Source organism: Balearica regulorum, chromosome 1 (assembly GCF_011004875.1).
Source record: "Balearica regulorum gibbericeps isolate bBalReg1 chromosome 1, bBalReg1.pri, whole genome shotgun sequence".
Taxonomy (NCBI): domain Eukaryota; kingdom Metazoa; phylum Chordata; class Aves; order Gruiformes; family Gruidae; genus Balearica; species Balearica regulorum.
Window position 1 is genome coordinate 197971374 of NC_046184.1, and position 21801 is coordinate 197993174.

The following is a 21801-nucleotide window of genomic DNA, read 5'->3' on the forward strand; positions in this document are numbered from 1 at the left end:
ATATTTTTACACTACAAGCTGTTGTACCTGCAAAAGCAATACATTCAGATCTGGAAGAAAGTGCCAGACAAAAAATAAGGACATGTGAGTCTGCCATTCATTTCCAGACTGCTCTACTGAACTATTCCTGTATTCTCAAGTATACATTAAAATCTCTACTGTCCTACAGAGAAAAGCTCTTTCATTGGGATTTACAATATCATTGGCAAGTCCAGAAAACTACAGCACTTGTGAAACAACTACAGAAAATATGTATTTTTAAGACATTGACTTTGTTCTTTAAGTAAAACTCTTTCACATTGCATTACAATGGACTAGGAAGATGTCCACAATTCCTTCAGAAGTCTAAGCTTATGGGACATTATCCTCCTATTCAACGGTTGTAATTTAAAACATTCTTCCCCAATTGCTTGCAAACATCTGATGGCCTCTGCCTACTTTACATTTTACTTATTCATAAGAGACTATTCCTTTAAAATCCCTTTATAACCATTTATAAACAGAATGAAGGTCACATGTTGGCTTTAACTGACATTATTGCTCTTTTATTTGTTCAAAATATCAAGGCAGGGATAATCTGCCTGGGGTATTTTACCCACTCTGACAATGCTGAAATTCTCGCTGTTTGCATACAAAAATGAATAGGAATTGCACAATATTTGAAGATTTATTTGTGTTTCTCATCACTATTCTACACCGTACTCGAGCTCTTGGAAGAACAGACAGTGGGAATATATTGTTGAAGCAAAGCTAGAATCATGCAGTTAGCAACACCTAAATATATCGGAAGCTCTTGAGGCAGAAAATGAATATGAAGTCATGTTTGATGCTATCTTGCTTCTTTTATCAGAAAGGCACACAAAGAACTTTTTTCCTTCGTAAAATGAGTGAATGCCATCTGGTCCTGGTGACAGAATAATTATTCATTTTATTCATTTGTCCCAAAATATTTTCTACTGTTGTTTTCATTTGGGACATTTCTTCAGAGTCATCCTCCAGAAAGAAGGGGCACATACAGGGGAACACTGATGCTAACTCCTTTAGGATTTTCTTTTTGATATCTCTGTTCAGGCACATAAAATATAAATCTTCAGTGTATATCAAGTACCCAAAGGCACATTATTAATATACACAAATAAATACAAGTCAATAGAAAAAAACTACCAAGGAACTGAATGCATACTGTGGACTGCATGAACATACTTCAAAACACTCCTGTAAAGTATCAGGTTAGCTACTTGCAGTATCAATCACCAAAAATATTATCCCCCATATTTGATCATTTTTAGCATCAATGATAACTGATTGTGAGAAGGTATCTAACGTTGCACATCTGCTCAAGAAGCTACTCAGGTCTACTTTGACTGGCCATTTTGCTAAAATGCATGGAGAAAAAAAAAAATCACTGTCAAGACAGTGATTCAGGTATGGCTATGTACAGAGAAAGTCTTTTAGGAAGAACCACAAAGCAGAATTTGTATCTCTGTGGTCCCCTGATGAACCAGTATTAATTTAACACTTAATGAAGCTGACTTGTGATACCCCAGAATGATCCAACACAGGAATTCTTAGATGTTACAGAAGCCACAAGACATGAAGGAGAGGTCCTCACTACCTCTGATCATGAAGCAGTTCAGACATGGTATTTGAACAGACAGTTCTTCTTTTATGATCACAGCAATAATATTCTGAAACAAACTCAGAATTTGTGTTGACAGGTAAGTGTTTCATCTAGGAGGAGTGCTGGGAAACAGCAAACTAGGAAGCTCAGTTTATGCTTACCACTTATATCAGCAGCAAAGACGAAACTGAAATTAGCAACAGTGTACAAAGGGAATAAAAAGAGAATAGGTATGTTTGCTGTTGCTTTCAGTTGTGCCTAAAAATTCATTAAAAACAAAGAAAGCTTAATGATTTGTACTATAAACAGAAGAAGTAATGACGCTTAGTTTTATACAGATTTGTACCTTTTGTTCTTCAAGTATCTACATCAATACAGTAACCTTGTTACTTTTGCTCTCTCAAAGCCCTTTATAAAAATTTCTTGGGCAAAAGATAATACATCCCAGTACTAGCTAGCTTGAATTGTTTGTTCTGACCCAGCAGATACCATTCACATGCCAACAGAATCTACCAGTACAGTTTTCCTTTAATGAGGGCATTACCTCACAAGAAACTTTCACTAAACTTGAAAAAACTTAATTACCCTGAAAATCTCTATGCCTTCATTTTATCGTACTCCAGTTCAGCTTGTCATGGTTTAACCCCAGTTACTAAGCACCACAAGGGGATGGGGAGGAGAATGGAAAAAATACTTGTGGGTTGAGATAAAGACAATTTAATAGGATAACAAAGGAAGAGAGTCATCATAATCACAATTATATATATACACACACACACACAAACACATGCACATCTACATCTACATCTATATATACATCTATATATAAAACAAGTGATGCACAAATGCAATTGCTCACCACCTGTGGAAAACCTCCCTGATGCAAGGAGTGATCCCGCAGTCTGTGCGAGCAGTGATCCCGCCTCCCGCCTAGCTTCCCCAGTTCTGTACGGAGCACGATGTTGTGTGGTAGGGAATATCCCTGTGGCCAGTCTGGGTCAGTCCAGGCTGACTGTCCTGGCTGTGCTCTCCCAGCTCCTTCTGCACCTGGCAGGGTGTGGGAAGCTGAACAGTCTTTGACTTGGTGTTGACACTACAACTATCTAGCAATGACCAAAATCATCAGTGTATTATTGACATCATTGGCATACTAAATCTAAACCACAGCACTATACCAGCTACTAGAAAGAAAATTACTTTATCCCAGATGAAACCAGGACGGGCTGCAAAGTCAAAAAAAAATGGGGGGGTAGGGGAAGGCTAGAAACTCTGAGGTGAACAAACAGTAAGTAGAACTCCATCAGTTTAATTTAAAAAAGAAAAAGAAAAAAAGAAAAAAGAAAAAAAGAAAAAAGAAAAAAAAAAGAAGACAAAAAAAGAAAATTAAACCAGAAAGAAATACTGATAGACAGAAACAATTAACAGGGTAATATTTTACATAGCTTTTGGAAACTGGTTTTATTTTAAAATGCATACTTTTCCTACAAGAACAGAACATGTGATAAAAAATAAAACTAAATCAAATATTCAAAAAATATTAGGAAATGTAATGACTCATGTAATTAAATAAATTTTCAGAAGTATTTTTTCAATTTTGTTTCAGTTGCTTTGTGTTACTACATCCTATTCAATCAGTATACCCCATTTATTACAACAAATTGACCTACACAAATAATCAAAGAACATTTTTTATGTTTATTATCTTATATATGAGGTTAAAACCGTAAAAGGGACTATACCAGAGCAGACCAAAGTCCACTTAGCTCAATAGCCTCTCTCTGATGATACATCTAAAATATGATACTGATGAAAGAATGGAAGCCTTCTTACAGATGTCCACCATATTGTTCTCTCTGATCCTGGTCAGTTCTTTTCTAGCTTGTGTTGTCCTTGTACGAAAGCAGTGCTATTCCTTTGGCTGTACTTATTACCTTCCTCTTAACTGACTCAGTTCAGAGATGGAGGAGGAACAAAAACAGCACATAGGATTCAAAAGGTAGGTAGATTATAGACTTGTACAATGTACTCTCTTTTGATCTCTATCATTCCCCATGAATTCCAAATGTTTCATTTTCTGAAAACTAGTGGGCACTTCGCTGGTGTTTTCAGTGGATCATCCATCATAACTCCACGATCTCACTATGAAGTTGTAATAGTTCAGATACCATCAATTTGGATTTGAAGGCCTTTTTTCCCCCATGTGCAAAGCTTCACATCTACCTAGCCTGAAATTTATCTGCCATTTTAATTTCTGATCATTCAGTCTTGAAATGCCTTTCAGCAAAGTCAAAAAAGATGGAGAGTAGCAACCTGCACAGGCAACTGGTAGGTGACAGTCACTGGAGACTTCCTTTACCAGGAGAAAGAGACACCAATCCGCTGACCTGACTTTGATGTCTTGGGAGTTCTGCTGCTTGCTGAGTGATCAGACACAGCACATTGCAGAGACTTATGAGGCTTACCCAGCCCCTGCTGCTTATCACATGGACAGCAATGATACTCCTAAAGGTGAGCACACGAAGAGTGATGAGGGAGCTCTGGGGAGGGGTAAATGGTATAAGGGCCAGCTGTTTTTTTCCCCTCAATCCGTCCAGTAAAAGAGAAAGGTTCATATAGAAGTGAATATATCCAGCATGTTAACACCTTACTACTTAGCTGGTGTCAGAGGGAGAGCTTTGTCTTTTACGACCACAGGAGCCTCTTTAAGGAGTGAGAACTATTGAGAAGAGATGGGATCCATCTGACCAATTTGGGTAAGAGCATCTTTGCTAACTTAGTAAGGAAAGCTTTAAACTAGGTACATCAGGAGAGGGTTGCTATAGCCTTACAAGAAGTGAGTGCATGGAGGGCAGCAAAGAAGCATCCAGTGGGACAGCATGATGGAGAAGGCTCTTTCCCTTTCCTTATAAAAGCGACATGACTGGGGTCCATCCATCTCCAGTGTCTGTACATGAATGAACACAGCATGGGAAACAAAGAAGAGTAATTCATGCACAGCTGCAGAGCAATGATCCCACTGGAATTACAGAAATACATTGGATAGCTCATGTGCCTGGAATGCTGCAATGGATGGATACAAGCACTCAGGAAAGAAAGGCTGCGAAGGCAAAGAGGAAGAGGGTTGCGCTGTGTGCAAAGGGCTGAGTCAAATGCATACAGTTTTATTTTGAAACAGAAAAGGAGACATTCAGGAGGTTATGAGAAAGATCAAAGGACAGATCAAAGGACAAGTGATGTTCCGTTAAGTCTGCTACAGACCAAGTACAGCTGGAGGGTGGACTAGATGATTTCCAGAGGCCCCTTCCAAGCTAAATTAATCTAGGATTCTGCAGGCTTTAGAGCTGGCCTTTTCTCACCTTTAATAGTTCACTTATTTTATTCTTGAGTTCCTTCCAAGGTCTTTGGTGAATATCTTCTGATTTTGAATATTACTATATATTTTATCTACATCTCCCCTATAGATAAGCTTCTTCTGTAGTCCTTTTATTCTGAAATAGATCCTTTCATGAGTAGCCCAGAAAGGGCTCCAGTTTCTTTCACAATTAACAGAAACACAAATAATTAATTTTGCATACTTCTTATATCCTTCAGTTCTCTGATCACTCTCTTTAGAGTCTGATCATCCATTTACCGTACAAACTACCTGGCAGGTTTTGGTCGTTGTCATATTTGAAGAAAGGTTTATCATCCCTTATGATTTTCATTGTTCCTTAAACATTTTTGCCCAGCCGTATTGTTTTTTGATTTAACCTGCCAGCATTCATGACCTTTTCTATTTTGTTCATTTGCACACAACTTGAGATTTGGGAAATACAACTTCTTGCTTCTAATTATTTCCCTTAGTCTGCTGATTTGCCATGCTGAGTTACTTTTGCTGTGTCTCAAACTTTTTTTGATATATCCATATATTCAATCTGTCCTTCCAATATAATACTCTTAAACATTTTCTGGGATCCTTTCAGCTTACTTTTTGGCAAGCACCTTCATCCTTATGCAGTTATTTTTAAAGCTGAGCACAAGTCGGGTGTGGATTTTTGACTTGAAATGTACACACTGAGTACATTTTACATATTTGACATGCATAATGAATTACTTTATTCTGTGTTGGAAAGAAGGTGAACCTATGTTAAATCTTAGATTAAGTTTTGCCAATATAAAATACTGATAATTTTGTATTGCAAGAACATCTTTCCATGAAGAATAGGTAATCTGTAATTTCACAAAAAATATTTTGCTTATAAACTTCAGAGTTTACTTATTTGTCCAAAAGACAAACAGAATCATAGAATCACAGAATCTTTAAGGTTGGAAAAGACCTCTAAGATCATCAAGTCCAACTGTCAACCCAACACCACCATGTCTACTAAACCATGTCCCGAAGTGCCACATCTAAACGTTTTTTAAACACCTCCAGGGATGGTGACTCCACCACCTCTCTGGACAGCCTGTTCCAATGCCTGACCACTCTTTTGGTTAAGAAAGAAACACAATTCGCTATGTGTTTTTGATCACAATTTGAAGTGCTTCAAAGGAACTAACTTGTTTCTAATAAGCACCATTGCACCAAGTATTTCTGATAGTAGTTAAAAAACCCTGTCTTCTCTAGATAAACATAGTAAAGTCATACTAATTTGAATTGAAATGATATTCCTTCATAAAAAGGGAAATAAAAACAATGTCACAATTTTAAGAAGTAGGAAATCTGGATAAATAGTTCAAAGAATAATCTTAATACACTTCTTTTGCAATACAAGGTGTACAGTTTTTTATTTATTTATTTCAAGCGTATTTATTTAGCATACTGCTTATTTGGAAAGCATCTAAGAACACTCCTTAAGTCATCACATTCAAACTTTTGTTATATCAGGTCAGCAGTAATACTCCTAACCCGGCTGATTAAATAGAATTCTGGCTACTTTAGTGTGGTTTGTACGTCTCTGGGTATCATGGACATTAGGAGAAGTTGTTTATTTGAGTAGCTGACAAAATGGATACATCCCATGCTGTTTGTATTGATATTTAAATTGTTGCTCTCAATTGCTTTATTGCTTGGATGCTCTCAATTACTTTTAATTCCTCCTCTATCATCAAGTGCACTATCTTAAGCAAAGAGTTGAAGTTAAACTTTGCAGACAGGATCTGGTATCTTGTTGCTTTGAGTTGCATTGAAGATTAGGTTTCTGTGTACAAAATTTAATTTAAGGGCCATTAAATACATATAAGAATTGTTTCTGTGGCCTTCAATTTTCCTTCACAGAAGACACCACCAGGAATCTCAAAAAACTGCTAGGCATAAACTTTTCACAACCTTTTTTCTCATTTTTCATGCTTTTTCTGGTTAATTATATACTTAGGGGAAGTGTGACATGTGCCACAATTGCAAAGCTAACCCCGGGGGAGGAATGGGGAAATAATCTTTGTGGGAGTTCTTGAATATACTGAAAGGCTTGAAGTTCTTTATAAATGTGAAGGAAATGAAAGCAATCCCTCTGATGGAGACAAATCATGAAATAATCTCTGCTATCATAATCTCATGTGGATGTCTACCAGACAAAGAATAATTTTAGATACTTTTAAAAAATACTTAAAAAAAAAAAAAAGCAATTACATCTTTTTTCTATTTAAAAATACTTTTTTTTTAGAAAATAGATCTTTTTATTTTCTAGGTCTGTGAGAGAGAATCCTTGATATCATACAAAAATGATTATCAGCAAGGCCAAAATGTATCCTGTAGAAATATTGTTCCTAATGCAAGTGCTGCTTGGACAGAGCTTTTAGGAAAAGTCCTTCAACATTATCCTCAATGTTGTTCTCAGGAAAAGTATTTCATGTCCCTAGTGCTGGGAAGAGGTACTCTCTGTGACAGCAAAAAGAAACAGCTATTTAAATACATTAAGATGTATGCTTTGGCATAACCTTTTCTCTTTTTTCTGTTGTTGCTGCTGCTGCTTTTATGAAAGTGCTATTTCCAGGTAGCATGCTGTTATCTCTTTAGAGGCATACCTCCAGTTCATACAGTAGACTTCAGCACAATTACAAAACAGGTAACTCAACTCCTTTCTGGGGTGCCTTCCTAAGTTGGTTGAGGGCCTTGAAAAGCTGTTTATTTAGCCTTGCTAAAAGATTTCACATAGTAAATGGAGTTATACTGCTATTCTGTGAAGCTTTTTTTGAATAATGAAGTTAAAATACACCAAAGAAACAAGGAATGGAACTAGACACAGAAGCTAGAGCTGAAAATTAATCCTCATGTCTTCCCTCTCTCATTCAAGTGATTGATCACAGACACGTTTCAAAAAACATGAAAGAACAATTTGACCTTGCATTTAGAAAGTCATAATTGTACGTTTATTGAAAAGTCACATGAAACAAAATTAAACATTCAAAATTCACTTTCTTTTTCAGTAGCAAGGGAAGCAAAATGCTTTCCTATGTGTACTGTGTCTCATGATATATTTTAAATTTCTGCCCTTATCTGATGAATTTTAAAGGTCAGTGAACTCAAACTGATGTGCTTCTGTTGCACTGCAGTCCTGGTCATACCAGCTTTATTGCTCATTTTTACTTACACAGGGGAAAACCAGATTAATTTAAGTGTGTATTAGACACATAAGGAAAACATCAAAAGGCATGTACTACAGAAGCCTTTTTTGGTGATGTTGACTTCAACTGTTTAGGCAGCAACCAACTCTGAGTTTTTCCAGCAACCGTGACAAAGCAATAATGCAATGCAAGAAACACAGAAGATTAAAAACATCGCAAAATGTATAAATACTGTTTTTGATCAGCATGCCACTTCTTGGATTAAAACCAATAGGAAAGACATAGCTGATCTTTCAGTTAGCTGTAAAAACAAATGAAGCACAAACACAATCCAGAAGTACATGTTAAGTATGTATGCATTCCAAAATAAACTAAGAGCAAAATCTCTCATTCGACATAACATATATACTCCTTGTATCTCAAAGTAGAAAGTATTTAATCCGAAATGGAAATAAGCAGTTATTATTAAAATTCTTAACTTTCAATTAAAGTTGATTTACTGATGTAAATCAAGTACTGTAATATGAAAAATAACAGTTATTTTTGGCATAGTTCTTCATTTTAAAGATCCTAATTTGGGAAACTGGAAAACAATTCCTATTTGGATCAAATAACAAGCAAAATACATTCTCCAGGAAGTATGTCTGTAGTTTCTAAAGTTATTCTTTGGGCATACACAGGAAAAGACATTCATAGAGCATAAGTTAGACATTATTTGCTCATCAAATATAGACAATAGTACCTGACATGTCAATCGGTTTTTGTAGTCTGAGATCTTACCAAAGAACCAACCCAGAACATAAAAAAAAAAGCAATATTGTAACAGGAAAATCTAATAACAATATCAGTATGCTATTTGCTACCTATGCATCCACTGCAGTATTATTTGCAGTTTTGACCATAAATAATAAGCAACAGCCTACCTCCAGAGCTTTGAAATTTTTAACCACAGTTTGTGAAAACAGAATTAAAGACATTAAGACCAATTCCCTAAACTGTTCCTTGTAGGTCCAAAGAAAACTGCAAATTAGGCTTTCTTAAACTCGAAGTCTGGGAAGGTCTATGTAGGTTTCTAATGGCAAAATAAAGATAAATGATGTTGATCTTAGTTTCTTCAGGTTCACCCAGTCCACGTTTGCAGGTGGTTTGTACTGTTTTCTACCATTTGAGCAACTAAACTCTGCCTAAGATAGATTCTGAATCCTTAACTGGCAGTTGAAAAACAACCTTACAAACTTTTCTGGAAGGGAGTCCTGCATCAGAAAGGCTTTAGTTCAATATAAGGACAACTGAGAGATTTTTGTTAACCTCTAGTGTGCAAAAGTAAAGAGTATCTTCATAGCTTTAAAATCTATTACTTCAATTGAAAAGAAAAAGCTGGATAAAATTCAGCTGAAATTTAAAATAATCTACCACAATGTTGAAATCTATTTCTGGATGGTAAAATTGTCTTGTAAATGTTTTCATTTCTTTTTAGCTGTGAATTTGTAGCAAAAAAGATAGGCCTGCAATGAAGGCCTACTTATATGTGTTAAGAAACTATTCATTATTACTTTAGGTAGAAGGCTAACGATTCTTAGAATGAGCGCCTGCTACACATCATGATAAAAAGAAGGAGCTACAGACACTTGAAGGCCCTTATGTACATACTTTTCAGAAAGGGAGGACACTAATTGCCTCCAGGAGCATCCTTATGTTCTTAAGGCATATAGCAAACAATTACCAACATCAAAGTATTGAGAAACTAGGGGAAAGGTAATTTGGGCCAGGGTCCCCACGACCACTGACCCATAAGCCCCCTACCCAAATTATACCACCTACTCAAAAGATAGAGGCGGAGAAAGGAACTGAGCATGCATTCTAGTTTGCATACTAGGCAAAGAAATATGAACCAATTATTGTAATGGGGAGTGTACCACTTTGTAATCTTTGTAACATTTGTGTATAAATATGACAAGAGAACCAGCATTAGGTGTGCCTGATTTGAGGAACTATCCTCCTGACACCCAGCGCTGCAATAAAAGGAAATGCCTGCTTCTTAATGCTAAATTGGTGTTAAGGAGTTTTCTTTTATTCCCGAATTTCGGTGACAAATTAACAAAATATGAAATCAGACATGTAACAAAGAAAAAGCCTCCACAATATAATTTAAGTACAGTAAATTAAATACTGTGAGTAGACTCTTGGTGATAAGAGAAAAAGGTTAAGTAGTGGGTACACTCAGAAAATAAACATGAGAAACATAAATGGAGATTGTAAAATATGGGGAGAAAGTGCCCAGGGAATGCTGAAGAAAGTAACGAAGAGAAGGGAAAGGTAGCAAAAGATGGAATCTTCTGATAAAGCAAAGTAAGAGAATAATTTTGCTTTCTGCTGCCTTTGTTTTCATTATTTTATGTTCTATCCATTTATATGCTTCACTTACTAAATAGCCCTAGATTAAAGCTTATTTCTAGATAATTTTTTGAATGCTGGCTTTGAATTTTTTCCTGAGTTAAAGTCATATGTTACTAGGTACCTAAGGATTTCTGATAGAGAAAGACAGTAATTTTAATATTCTTAATTTAAATAGCAATTCAGATGCTTTCAATATGGCTAAGGGGATACAGCTTTGTCTTCCATAAACATGACTAAAATCAGTTAAATCACCAAGTGTGAATCACAACACTATCAGTTCAATAGATGTTTAACTAAAGGCAAAATTAATAAAATATATGAATCTAAATGTAAAAAAGCAAGTACTTTTCACAGATCATGAAGATTGTTACTAATAGAATTTCAGTGAAATATACAATTCCAAAAGAATGTGGGGTACTCAGATAAACACAGTGTCTTTATCAGATGTAGCTTACTGTTTCTTCTCTGTTATGACAATACATTAATAAAGTCTTACACAACTTCATGAATGTAAGAACTGCATTTCTAGTTGAAAGCATTATCATCACACATGCATTGAACATAATTATTAAATGACTCATGAAATCATGCAGAATGAAATATTATATTTCATAATGCAGTTCTGTGTTTAAGCAAGATAACAGTTTTCAGAAGCCTTCTTCAGTACTTTCATTAAATGGAAAACACCTACCATAACACAACAAAACTAAAAGTAGAATGTTGCAGGGAAGAAAAATTTTGTGCGTAAAATAAATATCTTTTATTATACCAAACAGTATGACTGAAAAAGTGGACAAGTTTTTTGGCATATAGGCCCTTCATTAGGTCTATTTGAGCATTTGAGACCAGGAAAATAGTCTGAAAAGTAGCATGGGCAGCATAGGACTACCATCTCCTATCCTGGTCTTGCTGCCCATCCTACAGAAAGCTTGGCTCCATCTCCATACTACATCCATCCATACTACATAAAACTTGGCTCTGGGTGCCCTCTGGGCAAACTTTCACCTCTTTGGCCCTCAAATATGACTGTCTTTTTGTAGAACCAGAATATATGATAGAAGTCTCGGGGTGTAATATGAAGGTACAAAGCTTATCAGGATACTATTACAGGAATGTGGAGGGAACCAAACCTGAAGCAGCCTTGTCTGCCCCATCCATGCTGACTTTTAGGAGTGTTCATCACGTTCTCTCTCTCTTGTTTGGCACTCAGGTCAAACTCCAATCAACCTCTCCCTCCTCCACATACTGAAATCTATCTTATCATTTTCTTACCCCTACTATGAAAACTTTCACTCAGGCAAACAATAACTAGAACATTTTCTGCCAGTCTCCCAAATATACTCCTGTGACTTTTCAGCTCATAGGGAGTGTTGATATCAAAATAATGCTGTTAATTTTTTTACTTTAAACTCTGAATCCATCCATTTCCTTCCTTGTATTTCCAAGTAAAATTCAAGTCCAATATTATAATCAGTTCTTACTGATATAGGAACTTTATGCAGGTCCAACAGGGACTTGAGAATACTGCTATCTACCAATCTCCCATAACATATCTTATCTGGTAAACTGTGATACTGAAAGTAGACATAAAATCTGAAACTCTGCAGATTGGATCAGCTAGTAGGACAACCAAGGGAGTAATCAAGACCAGTAGGTAAATAATAATAGAGGGAATATTCAGGAAAATTTTTCTGAACAAATTCTGAGAATCCCTGAAAAAATTAGGCTGCAATGGACCTCTGCAGATCATCTATTCCAGTTCGAAGCTGGACTGGAACAGACCTTTGGATGCAGCTTGTCATCTACAGCCTTGCTAATGCAGCCCGGTCTGCGGTTATGGTCCATTGCCATAGCTGCCCTCTGCTGACCCAGCTTCATTCCACAGCACTTCTTTTTTAAGAACCACTTCCACTTTATTCTGCTTTCAGCAGTATGGAGTAACCAGAACATGGTTTTTATTTACTTATTACTGCTCCTTGCTTTAATCTCCTTTTCCTCAAAACTGAGAAAATAGCGTGCAGTGGAACTTTGCAGACACGTTTCCTTCCACCAGCAGCCATGACTGGCAGAGGCTGCATGCTTCTCATAGCCAGGTCTAACAGCTTTGAAATTCAAAACAGGACCTCTACGAAATGGAGGCTGATATACCCTACACAGCCAGCCTTTTCTGAAAGCCACTACCGTCCAGAACTAATAAGCCAATGATGCAAAGTCTGTATAAAATTTATTATCTGCCACTCGCACTACTGGAAAAAGCTAAGGCCAAGAAAAGGTACTAAGACTTCTTTTGTTCCTCAGAGCACTGACCACACAGCAAATAAACAAGGAGGAACTGGAGAGTTTTAACAGGCATTACTACAAGACGATTCTACCTCTACATCCCATTATTGAAAATACAGATATACATGTTTCTTACAGACAACCTTCAGGATATACGTATGCACACACACAAATAAACAAACATATTATATGTCTTAGTGAAAAACATGTGTCTTATGGCTAATACCAGTAATATCCAACACTTAGCACAAACTATTGTCCATTTTTAAAAATATTGATGTACTTTAGTTTATATTCCTCTCCACATTCTTATACAGAAGAAGTACTTCATCTAGCATAGAAACATAACCAACCACAGCATGAAATGCAGCAGCTGTTTAACAGCTTTTGGTAGATATACAGAAAGGTTTAATGAGAAGACTGGCCCAAATAGCCAAAGTTTCAGATGAATTAAATAGTGAGAATATTGTTACCCAAACTGAAAATTTGACCAGGATATTGAATTAACCTGTTACCTAACTGCCATGATGCTTTCAGTCTGGTTTAATAAATAAAAAAGCAATCACACTCTATGTCACTGTCTAAATCATCTGCCATTGTCCTCCCTCCTACAATAGCTGTTGAGTTTCTTGGCCAATTTCAACCAAATTCAACAAACAGAGGTCTCAGAAATATTACATTCCTCAAAACTTTCTGAAAGTGAGACAGAAGAGAGAAGAACAAACCCCATTTATGTCTCCACTGAGAGACCGCAATGGGCAAGAAGACCTTATTAGATATCAGAAAATCTGTATGAGCGAAAGACCTCATAAATGTCTCTGTTACAGAAAACCTTCAGTCACTGCTCACTAAACATTTAACACAATCAACTTTGAGAAATAAGTCCACAGGAAATCCAGCTTACTTAATTCTAAGTCATGAAAATAATTAAAAACTGTAAGAAGTCAGGACCTGGGATTTTTATCTCATGTAAAAGGCATTACTTTCACAGGAAGGAATAAATCTCACAAGGTTATTCAACCAAGAGGATCTTTGTACACCCAGCTTTTCTGTGCTTTTTGACAGAGGCTTGGGTTTGTGTGATACACTATATCCATTTCTGTCTTTCAACTGTTCCTCCAAAACTCTTTTCCCTTAGGTTAAAATATACATTCTTGCATGAGTATTCTCAACGCTAGGTATAGTCACACATATCTGTATAATTACAAATCTATTACAGTAAGGATGAATATTGCAGCTTCAAATTGTTACTAAAGCCTTATGATTACAAATAAGAACTAAAATATATCCTGCTTTTGACCACTGATTTTTCAACCAGGAAAAAGTTGCACGTTATTAGCAAAAGTGTAAAGATTGAGAAGAGAGATTTTAAATGGCTCCCTCTAATGCTGGGCTTAATTTAGATCCTTTTATTTTTAATTTAATTCATGCAGTGGTTCTTACCCTTTGGTGGTATTCTAGGACCATTTGCTCTTCATTACGTAATAGAAAGGAGGTCTGTATCTAATATATGACTATATCACATTTGTTTAGAAGATAAATGGACATTCATCTCAGCCAAAGTGGCATCAGTTGTGACTATGCATCACAACCAAAACTTAAACTTAACTTCCAAAGTCTTAACTCACTGCAAACTTTCAGAACTCCATGGCACAAAGTTACTATAGTTAACTCATGTTGGATCACTCATTTGGACGTGGCTATGCAGGCCAGAATTCATCTCACCAAACACAGATAACATCGACCATACTTCCCTAGGCCCCCTCCACAAACAATGGAGAGAGGCAGACACTTCTAGGATGTGATTCATCTCCTCCTGAAGTGGGAGGAGTAAGATAGATATGGTGAAATCACCCATAAAAGTAGCCTAGTTGACTGGTGTTGATACAGTGGAATTCAACATTCCTACACTTTGGCAATATCCTGTCTTAGGAACTTATGTGCTCATTCTGATGCATGATTAAATATTCAGTGTGAGCACCTGTTGGTGGAGAGACTCCAAGTATCATCCAATAAATCATTTGATAATGAGTCAGTAACTGACTGATACCTAGTTAGTCATTTTCTTTCAGTTAGTGAAATTATCCAAGACAAAAAATATTTGAATTTAAGGAGATTACAAACTTCTAAAAGGAGTTCTGTATACACATAGTTGGATGCATATTAATTCAAGTTCTCTTCACAGAAGTTAGAACTGATTTTGTTAACAGTTCCTCAGATGGAAGGTTATTATCAAACTGTCAAGCCAAAAAGAAGTGTTCAGCAGAAGCATGGATCCATTCTTGACTAAATTTAACTTTCAGTATGTGATAGATAAACTCAGAAAAATTTAGAGCTACCAACATCAAAGTTTTACTACTGCAAATCAGATATTTATGCAAGTACAGTAATATGATATTGAAAAAGATTTAAAAAATACTAAAAGTTAGCTTCTTAATATTACAGAAGTACAAGTTTAAACTATGCAACTTAATACTGCATTTAATTGTAAAAACAAATATAATTAAAATATCAGAATCTAAAATAATAATTGTATATACAATAATAATTGTACATAAAAGTGAACACTTAAATTTAGGTCCTAAAATAAATCAAAATGATCCTTACATGAGGACAGAATCAGCCTGAAATGTTGCACAGAAAATCACATGGGGGAGAAGCTCAATACATCCATGTAATAAGTAAAAAACAAACAAAAACCAACTCAGTTAATAATATGCTAATATTTTAATACAGATATAAAAAGAAATTTTAAAAATTTGTTACTTACCTTAGAGATCTGAAACAATGTGGACTTCTGAATAAACTACAATCAGTCTCTTCCCAAGAGAGAATTGTCTAACTTTTCTACTACTTTCAAATCTGGAGTGGAAGATATTTTAGGCCTGGCCAAATACCACTGGAAGAAAATTCGTTCACATGTTTGGCTGTGTTTTGCATTCCGTCCTGTTGCTTTGGCATACAGACGCAGCTAATTATAATCTGTGACATAAGCAGCTAATTCTACTGCTAAAAAGGTTGTGTACTGACTCCAGAAATGAACTGACCCACTATAAGACATAACCAATCCATAATGCATACTAAAATGGCCCAACCTGTCACATAACGCCAACAGCTTTATTAAAATCTGAGAATATGCAGCGTGTCATAGAATCTGCACGTAAAAAACTACTAACATAGTTAGCTGCTAACAGCACACAATGCAAAATTAGAAACAAAAAAGTCTTCTGGTTTCTTTTCTGAATCCATATGTAACATCCAACTGAATTTTAACAATAATTTTTCTGAAAACTTTTAATTTTCATGCTAACATTACTCCAACTATAATCTATACTGGCTGGTATAGAAAGTCTCTTTAAAAAAAAAGGACATACATATAGTATAGTATAGCTAAAATAGCACATACAAATTTTATACAATAACTACACTAACAATTACCAGCCTTTCAAAAAAGTTAAGCCATTCTTGGTATTGAAGAAAGATGCATATAAATACCAAGAGTTATATTTAAAAATTTGCATACATTACATATTTTAAGATGATTACAGAAATTATGAGACATCTTTTTTCAGTGCCATTTAAGCTTTGAATTTTCAAATGCAGCAACAAGAATTCCAGCCCAGCACTGCTTACATTAGACTGACTATACAAACACTGACCAGCAGACTTTCTGTTCAACCTACCTACGATATTTTAGAATATGTGCTGGTAGCTGTCTGCAATCTAAAAAAGCATTAAAGCATACGTTTGTAAGATTTACAGAATAAAAGTTTCGTGCTATGTGAAGCATTGCAATCATCATCCATATGTTTGGACAATTTCATTTCTCAAAGCACAATGTTTCCTTTTTTCTAGCCATGCACTCACACTGTTATGCTTCAGAAGATGACACTCCTAGCAGACATTTAACAGCTGCAGATCATAAATTTAGAACTGACACAAATCCAGCTGATCACAGGCTTACAAGATACTTTTTTCCCTTTATGAATTCTGTGGCCATTAATCCTTTATCAGACTCTGTTTACATATACAAATGGAGAAGTTCTTTTCTATAAAAAGGAATTAATTCACTGGTATCTGGCAAAAATGACAAATATTTTTCATAATAAAATATTTATCAATACTTTTAAAACAGCCTTTATATTTAATCTCATGGATTTATAAAAGATAAACTGGGACAAAAGCATTTGTATATTGTGTTAACACCAAAGCTTTTCTTTAATTTAAATTCTCTGTAAGTATTAGAGGAAGAAACCTACAAATGCCAGACAGTTTTGAAGGGTTCATTATTTAGTCATTATTTAGGCAATTGAGTATTCATGTCCAGGGATTTCCTACAAAATCTTTTGTCCATTCTTGGAGAAAAGCAGAGGATCAGATAAAACTGGATAGAAGACTCCCTAAAAGCGACATTTTAACTGCATTTTAATGTTTCCTTTTGTCATATTTGTAATTATTTGGTTTATCAATTTATAAAAAGATTGACTACACAGTGCCCAGCTACAGAAAGAGATTAGATTGAATCACCCAGTAGCTCTCCTTATGGACAGAACTTCCCTATTATTTTCCACATATGATCATTCTTCTTGGTCTAGATTCATGATGTCTTTTGTCTGCTCTCCTACCTATCTAATATGTGCAAAGAAAAAATTAAAAAAATGAAAGAACAAGTAAATACCTCAGTTAGTATCTTCTGAAGTTCTCATGAAGTAGGACTGAAGCAAGAGCAATTGTCAGTGAGTTCTGTATCATCTGAAGGCAGCTGTCTTCCTTTTTAAATGCAAAGAATGGAAAGAGAAAGGAAAAAAATTCATGAGTATGGGGAAGGAACACAATACATTCTTGAATTGCTCTCCTGACAACATCTTACAAGTGATGGACCAAAATCCACTGAGATTAAAATTGTGGAACGCAAATGAAACACTGGACACTCAATGCCTGTTTGGACTACAAATGTTCATGACAGCACAGATTACAATAAATGAGAAATAAATATTAGTCAAAAATCTATGTGAAAAATAATAAAAAATATTTCTGTTGCAATGTTAAAATTCCATCTAGTGTTAGAATGTATTAGTGTAATGAACAATGACTTCTGTTAGGGGGCTTCCCTCAGTCAAGTAATTATCTTCACAGATCAAGAATACTGATGTCCCGTTCCTCACCAAAAACTGCCAACCTCCTTTTCAATTGGATTTTTAAAGTCAATGATTGACGACTTTGTCCTGGAAAGGTAACCAAGCAAACATACTTATGTTCCACATTGTCAAGAGTCCCCTCATACCGGCACTTGACTAACTAGAAGTACTTGCAAACGTATGCCATGAAAAAACAATGGAAAAAGAAAACCACGCAAATTGTGGTTTGAATATTCTGCCATTAAAAAATGTCACTTTTTTTGAGCAAAAAAGAATTTTTCCAAAAATTCTGTGTATACCTACAAGATTTCAAGAACATCTGCTTATCCCTTAAAGTACAAGGCAACACAATGGTGGAGAAGACAATGACTATCATGTATCAGTTTAAATAATTCATCTAAAACAGACATAGAAGCCATTTGGTCCTATCTATATCAACTTCTCTAACTGATTCAGTTATTTTCCAAATCTGTGACATGTTTAAAGAGTGTGATAAGGATTTGTTAAGCAAAGGGCATTTAGGGCAAAAGAAGAATATTCTAGCCTCTATGGAAAACAGAGTTTATCTTAGAAATAAAGCACTACACAAGAATTTAACAGTTAGTAATAACATATTTTAGGAATAGGATAGGATAGGATAGGATAGGATAGGATAGGATAGGTTAGAATATTTTGGTTGGAAGGGACCTACAATGATCATCTAGTCCAACTGCCTACTCCAGGGCTGACGGAAAGTTAAATCATGCTGTTAAGGACGTTGTCCAAATGCCCCTTAAACACTGACAGGCTTGGGGCATCGACCACCTCTCTAGGAAGCCTGTTCCAGTGTTTGACCACCCTCTTGGTAAAGAAATGCTTCCTAATGTCCAGTCTGAACCTCCCCTGGTGCAGTTCTGTGCCATTCCCACATGTCCTGTCACTGGGTACCAGGGAGAAGAGCTCAGCAATTATTAAATTAAAAATTTAATTCTCCATGTTAGATATTTTCTGACTATTTGTCAAAAGGCAGTATGTGTCCACAGAGGCTTATATATTGTAGTCAGGAAACAGATTCTTAGATCATCTGTGCAGTCAGAAGAGTATCCGGCTAGTACTGGAATCATGCTTTTACTTCATTTGCAGTATCTTTCTCTTTGTGGCCTAAAATTAGTCAGTCACACTCCCTCGTCAGAAAAAAAAAAAAAAACAAAGAAAAAAAAGATACCCCAAGCCTCTTGTATCCCCAAAATTGCATTACAGGAGATAGATAGTAACGAAGTTAACTAAGAATAGAAGTCCTCCACTGCTGAATAACTGTAATTATGTGGCAAATAGTAAATATAGCTAAAATTAGGTTCTATGGATGTGTAACTCTAGATGAAACAGAAGTTTTGCCATATGAAATATTAAAAAATACCATGATAAAGTTTCAGAAAGGTCAAGTATTACAGCAAAAGCAATTTAATGATAAAACGGCACATACTTCGGAAAAAAAGTAAAATTCACATGACAATATATACCTATTAGAATTACTAAATGTAAAAAAAAAAAAAATTCACATAGAAATATTGATCTGTTAGCATTACTGAATGCAGAAATCAAACCCAACCAAATTTGCAAGCAATTAAAGTGGGGGTAATTTTATTAATGGTCAGAAAGCATAAAAAAATAATTAGTTACTAGACATCTCTGGACTTCCAAGATCTGAGGGGAAATGTCTAAGTCTTCTCAATTCTTGTTCTTGTGCATGTTAGTCACTTGTGAGCTTGAATAATGATGCGATAGAAAAATCACCTTTTCAAAAAAGATTTTTTCCAGTTCTCCTGCATTCCCACTGTTGTTAGAGGCTCTAATATGATATGAAACAAGAACTGTTGGAAACATTTTTTTTAGTGTTTCCCTCCAAAGCATTTTGAGTTGGCTATGTTTGATATGCTTTTTAAATTTGTAAGGGATAGGACAGCAGATCATTTACTGATAGATTGAGACCTTGCCCCTTCCTAAGAATAGGGCTATGGTGAATATCTAGAAAGGGATGTCATCTTCTAAACCTGAGCAAAACAGTGAGCAAAAGGAGGACTTAATCCTTCACATATAAATAGAAAGAAACATTTGAAAATTACTGTTGTGCCTATTAAAGCTATAAAAATGTAATTGTTTTAAATAGTTACCTAAACACGGTGGAAAATACTCCAATAGGAACCTTTTGGAATATAAACACAGGACTCCTGAATATACAAGATTTTAAAGGAGATCTGCCTAGACCGGTTCATTACAAAGATATCTATAAGGAGGTTCAAAACAGCTCTGAAAGTCAGAATATTTACGTTTTGCTAGAATATGAACAAGAAGAAATTAAAACATAAAAATGTGAAAAAGGACTATGCAAGATAAGATAAAAATAGGAGGACTTACAAATAAGTATCCAACTGCCCAGCGTGTCAGTGCACAGCAGGTCCTTCTGTCTGGTTTCTAGGAATTTTTTCCATCTGTGAGCACAAACAGCTGGCTGTGGGTCTACTGCCTGATCATCTCAGCAGTATTTCAATCTCTGCTTCAGCTGTTATCTCCCAGCTCTTTGCCGCCACACTCCTCCTTCCCTATCCCTTTTTTTGCCACATTCTGTCACCTGGACTCTCCTCCCCAGTACAGGCAGTGCCTCCAGAACAGGAACCTTTTTCACCTCCTGTTCACCTGCTCTACTCACTCTCTTTTCTAATTAACTCAGGCACAAAATTAATTTATATAAAACAGACTCAATCTGTCACAGAGGGCTAGTTGGGTTTTTTTTTGCGGGGGTGTTAAATGGTATCTTCTGCTTGGATTGCATCTTCACAATTTGATTAAAAACTATTTAACTTCTGTGGGTTTAATTCTGTATGACCCTTTAAAGAGGTTAAGTAGTGAGGCAGCAAGTGAAAAGCTGCATGTGTACTTTGTGCTCGCTGCTGTACTCTGTGTGAAGATGAGCCTGACAAGTGAACTGCAATAGATGTAAGATGGGACAAATTGCTTTTCCAAGAGCAAACAAGCAAGCTCAGGTTTGTAGACCCTTTTGAAGAGTCCAGTTGAGGAGGGAAAGGCTAAACTGGAGTCTGTGGCTCACGTGCAGACTGGAAGACACAATGGAGAGACCTTGCTGTAGTAGTATCTTAAAGGCAGAAGATGTTGCCTAGCCTAACCTAATACTGGGGAGAAAAAAACCCCACCAAACATTAAATATCCAAGCAGATTTGGAACGATTTTGTCCTTTTCAATGGTTGGTACAATTCAAGCGTTGTTCTAAGTATGAAATTCAACTGTTGTTGGCTTGAGGAAGTTAATTAGCTTTTTCTCAGGAAGAAAAACCAGAAACGTGTACTTCAGTTTATATGAAACTCTACTATATTCTGGACAGGAGAGTGGAGTAAAGCCCTTTTTAATAGGTTCATTACTTTGTACATTGGGATTTTTATTTTAGGGTATGATTCACTACTCACAGCTCCATCTGCAAGCACTCTGTGACAGGCAGATTAGTATATTTACAGTTGTATTCTGTACAGTATGTCAAATCACTTCTACAACAGATGTCAACAGCACTGACAATCAACAGAGAACCCACTAAATGTCCAGAGCAGGATAGTCTAGTCTTCTGCCTTGGGACATCTGAACTCTGAAGAATTCAAGTGAAATACATGGATATCACCCAGTATAGGTGGCTGTATAAAACAGAAAACTGAATGACTGTCCCTCCGTGGTAGAATAGGTTTAATAGGTATTGGAAACTCTGCAACTGTATCTGTATTCTCATATTGCATAAAGTTTTGTACAGCTACAAACCTTAAAGAATAGGACGAGTTTACC

General features: G+C 35.8%; 1 protein-coding gene across 9 annotated transcripts in view; it reads right to left on the bottom strand.

The window, feature by feature from the left end:
• SGCG (sarcoglycan gamma) overlaps positions 1–21801 on the bottom strand; it is a 151424-nt gene that overhangs the window by 92880 nt on the left and 36743 nt on the right. For 3 of the 9 annotated variants that reach the window (XM_075742180.1, XM_075742177.1, XM_075742179.1), the window contains exon 2: positions 17520–17611. The gene's annotated coding sequence lies outside the window, so the exon portion shown is untranslated. Of the gene's footprint in view, positions 1–15448; positions 15466–15611; positions 15737–17519; positions 17612–21801 lie in introns of those variants that run through there. The other 6 variants (XM_075742181.1, XM_075742183.1, XM_075742182.1 and 3 more) reach the window with 5 other exon arrangements.